The 8,065-nt window shown below is 49.2% G+C and overlaps 1 pseudogene; it reads left to right on the forward strand.

Annotated features, from left to right (window-relative positions):
• Positions 1-2,501, forward strand: part of LOC123067704 (protein ENHANCED PSEUDOMONAS SUSCEPTIBILITY 1-like) — an 8,038-nt pseudogene extending 5,537 nt beyond the window's left edge.
• The last annotated feature ends 5,564 nt before the right edge of the window (positions 2,502-8,065 follow it).

The following is an 8,065-nucleotide window of genomic DNA, read 5'->3' on the forward strand; positions in this document are numbered from 1 at the left end:
GCCAAAGCCTTGACCCTTTTGAAGCATTGAAATGCCTCTTCCTTGGTCTTCAGGAGCTCTACCCACATGTAGCGACTGAAATCATCAACTATCAGCAGAAAATACCGGTTACCTGCGGGTGTAGTTGGCTCGATCGGCCCGCAAAGGTCGGTGTGCACGAGCTCTAGCGCGCGCTCTGCACGGTATGCAGTTGCCTGAGGAAATGGGGCTCGGTGCTGCTTCCCAAGTGCGCATCCATCACAGTATTCCTCCACACGATCAATGACAGGTATGCCACGCGCCATCTGCTTCGTAGACATGGTGCGGAGTGCATGGAAGTGCAAGTGTCCCATGCGTGCGTGCCACCTCCAGGTTGCATCGTCTCCTTGGGCCATCAGACAGGCGGGAGCGTCGATGATGAGACGCCCCGTGTAGAGCCGGCTGCCAGACCGCCGGACGCGAGCGAGGACTTGCCGCGCCGAATCACGAATTGCCATGACGCCGCTCTCAATGGTGATGGCGCAGCCACCCTCGTCCAGCTGTCCCACGGAGATGATGTTGCTTCGCAGGCTCGGGATGAAGAAGACGCCCACGAGCGCTCGTTGGTTCCCACTTTGGCAGCGAAACACAACAGAGTCGCGCCCTTGAATGGCAACATGCGACCCGTTGCCGAACTTGACAGTGCCGTGCACACTCTCATCAAGCATGGTGAACACGGTTCTGTCACCTGTCATGTGACTTGAAGCCCCAGTGTCAAAGTACCAGAGGCCTTCGGGCGAGGGGACAGGGATTACCTTCTCTTCATTGAGAAAAACAGCTTGTGGCGCCACAATCTCCGACGTGGTGACAGTGGTGACCACGGCCATGAGCAGGCCCTGATCATGATCATCGCCCGCCTGGGCCAGGTGCGCCTGCTCGTTCCTGCCCTTATGCTCTTGCTCCCGAAGCCACGTGCGGCACTCCTTCTTCCAATGGCCTGGGATCCCGCAGTGATGACATTTGCCCTTTTTCTTCTTGCCGCCGGAGCCACCCATCCCCGACGCGCCCTTGCCACCACCAGGCGGCTTACCCTTCGCAGGTGACTTGTTCTTCCCGCTGTTGCCGCCGCCACCGCCTGACGATGAGCCTCCGCCACCGCCTGACGATGAGCCTCCGCCGCCGCCTGCCTTCTCGCGAGCCAGCCACTCCTCATGAGTGAGCAAGAGACGCCCGACGTTCTGCACACCATCGTTGAGGTCGTAGTGGTCCTCGCAGGCGGAGAGGCGGCCGACGAGCTCCTCGATGGTCATGGTTTTCAGATTGATCAGGGACTCGATCGCCATGGCCATCGGGCGGTACCGCCGCAGCACCACGTGAAGGAACTTCTGGACCGCCTTGTGCTCGGAGACCGGGTCCCCGTACAGCTCCAGATCGGCGAGTAGGGCTGAAAGCCGCAACCCGAAATCCTCGACGGACTCGCCGTCCATGAACCTGAGATCTTCGAACTCCCGCCGGCGCACCTGCGCCTTGGCCTCGCGGGAGCGCTCGCTGCCCATGCGCATGGTCTTGATTGTCTCCCACGCCTTCTTCGCCGTGTCCTTGCGGCCAGCACCCGCAGCATCTCCGGCGGGACGCCGGTGAGAAGAATCTGCAGCGCGCGCCGGTCGGCATATTCGTCGGCGGCGGCGTCGGTCACCGCAGACCAAACGCTGGCGACCTACAACTTGACTTGCATCACCAGCGCCCACTCCTGATAGTTTCCGTGCGCGTGAGCATCATGGACGAGCCCGACTCCTCCCTTACGACGCACTCCACCACCCGATACTCGCCGCTGCCGCTGCTGGTGAGGCGTGCGACCGGCGCCTTGGATATGGGCGTCTTTGGCGACTTGGTGCCGCCCTTGCTCTTCCCGTCCGACTCGTCGCTTGACATGACCACGACGGATCCAACACTGCCGCCGCGCCAAGGATCAAACACCCGGAGCTCTGATGCCAATTGTTGCTGTCAAGGCGATCGAGAGGAACGAGAGAGAGAGATCAGAGGGAGACGAAGCGAGCTGTTTTTGCGCCGGGCGGACTCCCCAGCTTTTCCGTAGTTCTATTCATCCGATTATTGTGTTTACAAACAACCTAGCTAACTAACCCGGCCAGCCCGCTGCGATCCGGAGTTGTCGCGCCATCCCATGACCTCCATAGCGCTAGCATGCCACGCTGACCGGGAAAACCAGAACAGAAAACAAAACGGGGCGATCGTGCAAAGACTCGGCCCGCTCTTCTCTACTTCTACGTGCATGCTGCATGTGGACATCACATCAGCAGCCATGCATTGCTTATTCTAATCAAAGCAAACTAGTACTAGCACACACTCACGTGTGATGAAGCTTAGGTTAACACAAGATGGACGGGAAGGTGACGGTGTTCGAGGGGCCGGAGCGGGAAGGGAGCATGTCGCTGGAGGTGTGCTTGGCGCCCGAAGCGCTGGAGAGGCTCGTCGCCGACCACGAGTTCGTGGACGCCGTGTCCGTGCCCGTGCCGCCGGCGTGATCAGCCTGTATCCGCTGCACAAGAATTTACCTTTCCCCAGCTCATGTCGTACTACTTAGTTCAGGTTATGTTAAAGTTGAAGTATGTAATTCAGGAGCACTTTCCAACTCATTTCGTGTGAAGTGAGCGAAAGATGGACATATTTCGTGTTGCATTTTCAAAGATGAAATGCATGTGGTGCATTTTTAACCAGGTCCAAACCTTCAGAGTTTCAGAGTGTTGCACGACACTGAAGCAGAAAGAGATGGTGGCAAGTCAAAATCTACTGCCACGAGCAGGTTATACATTACCCATAAATCTCAGCTTATGTTATCACTCACCTGAGGAGCCTGTCGTGCTATATGGAGTATACTGAATATCCTTTTAGAATACTCTCTCCGTCCCATAATGTAAGAAGTATCAAAAAACGTCTAACATTATGGGACGGAGGGAGTAGTAGAGTTCTCAAGAACGTGTGGTTTAGAGAAAGAAAAGTTACGGTTTCACAAGCTTCACTGTACTGACGATGGAAGAAATTTTTGATAGGGTTTGGTAGGGATGGAAGTGAATTAAGAGGTGGACCTGTTACTGACATGATATAGCTACTAAAACTTAAATGGCTTGCCTACTACTAGTATTACTTGCTTAGGCTAGCTGTACCTGTATTCTCATTTGAATTTCGTCAACAAACAATGATTATATACCCAACAAGAATCTATACCCACGATCCAGTTTCCCTCGTGGAGAATGAAATGGAACTCAAATGGAGGGTGAGCCGCCGCGTAACTCCCCCGCGTCGTCCTCCCCTAGGGCGACTCGAGCGGTCAGAAACCTAGCCGCCGCCGCCGCAAACTCCCTCCTCCTCTCCCTCCGCCGCCGCGGGCTAAGCCCAGGGACCGACGGCGGTGGCGGGGAATCTCCTCTCTCGCGCGTCTCCGGGGTGGGGCGGACCCAAAGGCGTGTGGTGGCGCGACCGACATGGGATCTGCGGCGCGGCGGATGGCCGGCCCGTCTTCGGACGGCGATGGCTTGGCGCGGGGGAGGCCAGGGCTGCGGGCGCTGCGGATGGCCCTTCGGGCTGCGGCGGCGGCTGCGGTCGGCTTGGCTGCAGTGGCGTGCATGTTGCCTTCAGATCGGCGACGACGGCGTGGAGGGTCTGGTGGTTTTGTCGACGGCACCTCCGATCAGTTCTGTTCTGACCGGTGCAGCCGGCGGTGGTGGTCATCTCTTCCATCAGAGGTGGTCGGCCTGAGGCTGGGTGTTCGGATCTCGGGATCATCTGGCACCAGCTGCGAGTCGGGAAGACGTAGTTGCCGGTGAAAACCGAGCCGACGGCGGGCGATGGCGGCGTTCCACGTCGTTACCTTGATGAAGGCATCGTCATGTGACTACCGTCGACCCACTCGTATTGCTCCGGGGAAAACCCTATGATCTGTTGTTCCAGACCGGACGATGGCGGCATTGCGGTGTCGTTTCTCTCTTGGGAGCATCATTTTGTGGACCAGCGCTGGAAATCAGAGGCAGGAGGTGGAGCGGCTTCATCTTGCACGGAGTTTTGATGGAGATGTCAAGTCATGCCTGACCGACAGGTGCTATGCTTGGTCATGCCTGGTCGGCAGGTGCTACGCACGACAGATCCTCCAAGGGCTTCAAGCTGTTACGGCTGGTGGTACTTGGCAGCAATGGCGGTGAGGTGTATCAGTAGCGACCGCGACGTGTTCAGCTGTTTGCGCGCAGGTCGGAGGTGCCGTTGGGCGCCGTGATGGCGTCGACGATAGCTGGACCGAGCAAGGTTGATGCATCAGTACAGTTCTGAAGTGGAGCGATGACAGTTGGCGGCGGCGGCCTCTGAGAGCACGCCGGACCAGTGTGTGCCTCAGACCAGGCAAGTGGTTAGGTTGGGGTCTCAGGTCTTAGATGTTAGGCTTGGCTGCGAAGTCTGTTTGGTATTAGGCCCAGGCTATCTGCGCCCCTTCGTCAACTGGATAGGTGTAGCGATAGTTTGTTGCTTAGACGGCGGCTTTAGTCTTACTGTTGTATGATTTTGTAAGGTCTTGTGAGAATAATTAATAAAGTGGTGGTATGCATCGCCCAGATGTAGAGGCCGGGGTCATCCTCCTTTTCTAAAAAAGAAAAAATTGGCGCAGGGTATTCAGCTTCAGGAGCAAAGCAGCCTTCAGGACCCCTGCACTGCGCTCTTAGTCTTAGTAGCAGGATGATTGGTATGGATGCGTTCAAGACGTGCAAACAAACGGAAAATGAGTTTCAGGCTAGCCGCTCTATCTGGAATGAGCTGCCGCCTTCTTTGTGTTCCTTTACGAAATGTTGCGTTGAGTCAGGGTATGTAGATAATCGGCAAGAGTTGAAAGAAATATGCATTACAAGCAAACCAAAAGTGCCGGCACTTGCAAGTTGCCAGGCAGGGGCGGACCTACGTTAGCCCTCCCGGTGTCACAGGACACCGGGTAAATCTCGTGTTTAAGCTATATGAGGTCCATATTTATGGGCTGGACACCGGTAATTTTTGAGCTGGACACCGGCCAGCCCAGCGATTAAGCAGCGAGGGAGTGCAGCCCACGTAGACGTAGACACCAGCGGTCAATGCCGGGAACTCCTGTGTGACGCATTTTGCGTCAACTAGGTGGAGCTTCACATAGGGGCAGCTGACTGGCGGGCTTTCTGGGCCGCGAGGCGCGCAGCTGTTTCTGGTTTTGAACTGTTTCTACCGCTTCGTTGTTTCTGCTTCGCGAAGCTGTCCCTTGCCCCTGGTGGTTTTGAACTGTTTCTACTGTTTCCACCGTTTTCACTGTTTCTACTGGTTTCCACTGTTTCATCTGTTTCAACTGTTTCCCAAAGAAACATGAAACAGAAAAATCTTGAATTTACTAAACAATGGTTGTAGGTTCCATTTTATGAAACCAGGTGCTGTTCCTATTGATTCAACTAGTTTTTAATTATGAAAAAAACATGAAATTTCAAACGTTCTTTCTTTTTCATAAAAGTATATATATTTAGAAAGTCGAAACATTTTTGAATTTCCCAAAACATTTTGAACGTACGATTACGCAAACAAATTTTCTGCAAACGAACAAATTTTGAATTTCCCAAACATTTTTTGAATTTGTGACATTTCTTTAAAGTCAAACATGTTTTCAATCTTGAGAACAAATTTTGAAATGGAGAACAAATTTGGAAGCACAAAATATTTTTCGAATCTTGAGAACAAATGTTGAAACAGAGAACAAATTTGGAAGCGAGAACAATTTTTTAAAGCACAAAATGTTTTAATCTTCAGACCAAATTTTGAAATAGAGAACAATTTTGAAAAATACCGAACAAATTTGGAAGAGCGAACAATTTTTTAAATCACGAACATTTTTTAATCTTCAGAACAAATTTTGAAATAGAGAACAATTTTGAAAAATCCCGAAAAATTTGGAAGCGTGAACAATTTTTCAAAATTATGAACAAATTTTTCAAAATGCGAACATTTGTTAAAAAACAGGAACAAAATTGCTAAAACACGGACATTTTTAATTTATGAATATTTTATGAAATTCTTGTTTGCGAAATGCGAACATATTTTAAAAAACAGGCGAACAATTTTTAATTCCCAAAAAAATTGAATCTTGAGAACAAATTTTGAAATGGTGAACAGTTTTAAAAAATCCTGAACAAATTTGGAAGCACGAACAATTTTTTGAAGCAGGAACATTTTTTGAATCTGGAGAACATATTTTGAAACAGAGAGAAATTTTGAAAAATTCCGAACAAATTTGGAAGTCCGAAAAATTTTCTAATGCACGAACATTTTTTGAATCTTGAGAAAATATTTTGAAACGGAGAGAAATTTTGAAAAACCCCGAACAAATTTGGAAGCGCGAACATTTTTTGAATATGTGAACAAAAATTGAAATTCAGTACATTTTCTGAATTTCAGAAGTTTTGTACTTTGTTGTGTAACGAGAACAAATTTTGAATTTTGAGAACATTTTTTGATAACACGAACAAAATTTAAATTTTTGATTTTTTTTAAATGAAGAGAAGAAAAGAAAAGGAAATAAAAAAGAAAATCACAAACATTTTGTAAAACTATGAACATATTCTAAAAAAAACTTGAAAAAGAAAGTGAAACAAGAAACAAAAAACGAAAAAATGAAAAAGAAACAGAAACGGAAAAAAGAGAAATAAAAAAATGATAGAAAGCCGAAAAAGAACCAGGAAAAAAGGATACAGGAAAAAAAACCCGGTTTAGGGAACCTTCTGGAAGGTTCCCAAAACCGGTTTGGACGCATTATGTGTGGGCCGGCCCATTTCTTCGCTCGCTGCGCTGCCCCTTGTGCGATCGCTCGACAGTTTGCCGCAGCGAGCGGCGAATAGGATTTTCCGTCAATGCCCATCCGAGAGTAGCTAACGTGCGCACACCGAGACCTAGGCCTGGCTAGCTAATTAGCTGCCGATCGAATCGATCTCTGTTTACTCGTATCTCTGTATCTAGCCTTTCTGGTCTGTCTCATCTGGTCACGGCGTCGCCCTAAACTCTAAACCCCCTCCGCCGCTCGGCCAGACAGCCAGTCGCCAGTCCGCCTAGTTGCCACAGCACCCAACCGCGAGACTCTATCATCCCGGCCTCTTCCGCTCGTAGCTTTCTGGATTTTTGATTTTTGATTTTTGAAGTAAACAAAGGTATGACGCCCTGCACTTGGTACTAATTGTGGATCTCTCTGACTCCCTCAACTATCCTCAACTATCAGTAGGCATCTCAATTCTATATAATTTCTGTTATCCTAATTGTATGGTTAGGGTTCTAAAATTTAAAGGTAATACAATTGGTAACAAATTGCTGCGATTTGCAAATTTCGGTTAGTGATTCACATCCAACTGGATTATTTCTCAACCTCGTGAACGGCAGCAGGAAGGCACAATGTCCAGTAAGTTTAACTCCCTAATTGTACAGTTTAATCAATATGCTTATTTATTGTTTCTATTCTTGCATATTCAAACACAGATGATGTAACTCGTTGTGCATTTTTTCGAACACAAAAATCGGAAAATTACGGGGAAATTGATGGAGAGGACGTAGATGGTTATTTGAAAAAAGTAATGCTCATCACTTAATTTATGAATTATTGCGCAAGTTCATTGAATATGTACTAAGTTAATTTTTAGAGGCGATCAGGATCTATTGTCTGTCGTTGTCTGATTATATTTATTTTCATTGTTTGGAGTTTGCATGCTTTAGTGTTGTACTTCACATAATCAACAAGTATTTCATGTTAAAGTGAGACATTTCATTTTGGGAGGGAATCTTACTGCCATACATTTTGAGTTGTCAAGTGTGCTATCACATATATGATGTACACATGGACACCGGGACATTTTTGTTCTGGGTCCGCCCCTGCTGCCCCTTGTGCGATCGCTCGACAGTTTGCCGCAGCGAGCGATGAATAGGATTTTCCGTCAATGCCCATCCGAGAGTAGCTAACGTGCGCACACCGAGACCTAGGCCTGGCTAGCTAATTAGCTGCCGATCGAATCGATCTCTGTTTACTCGTATCTCTGTATCTAGCCTTTCTGGTCTGTCT

This window comes from Triticum aestivum, chromosome 3B (genome assembly GCF_018294505.1).
Source record: "Triticum aestivum cultivar Chinese Spring chromosome 3B, IWGSC CS RefSeq v2.1, whole genome shotgun sequence".
Taxonomy (NCBI): domain Eukaryota; kingdom Viridiplantae; phylum Streptophyta; class Magnoliopsida; order Poales; family Poaceae; genus Triticum; species Triticum aestivum.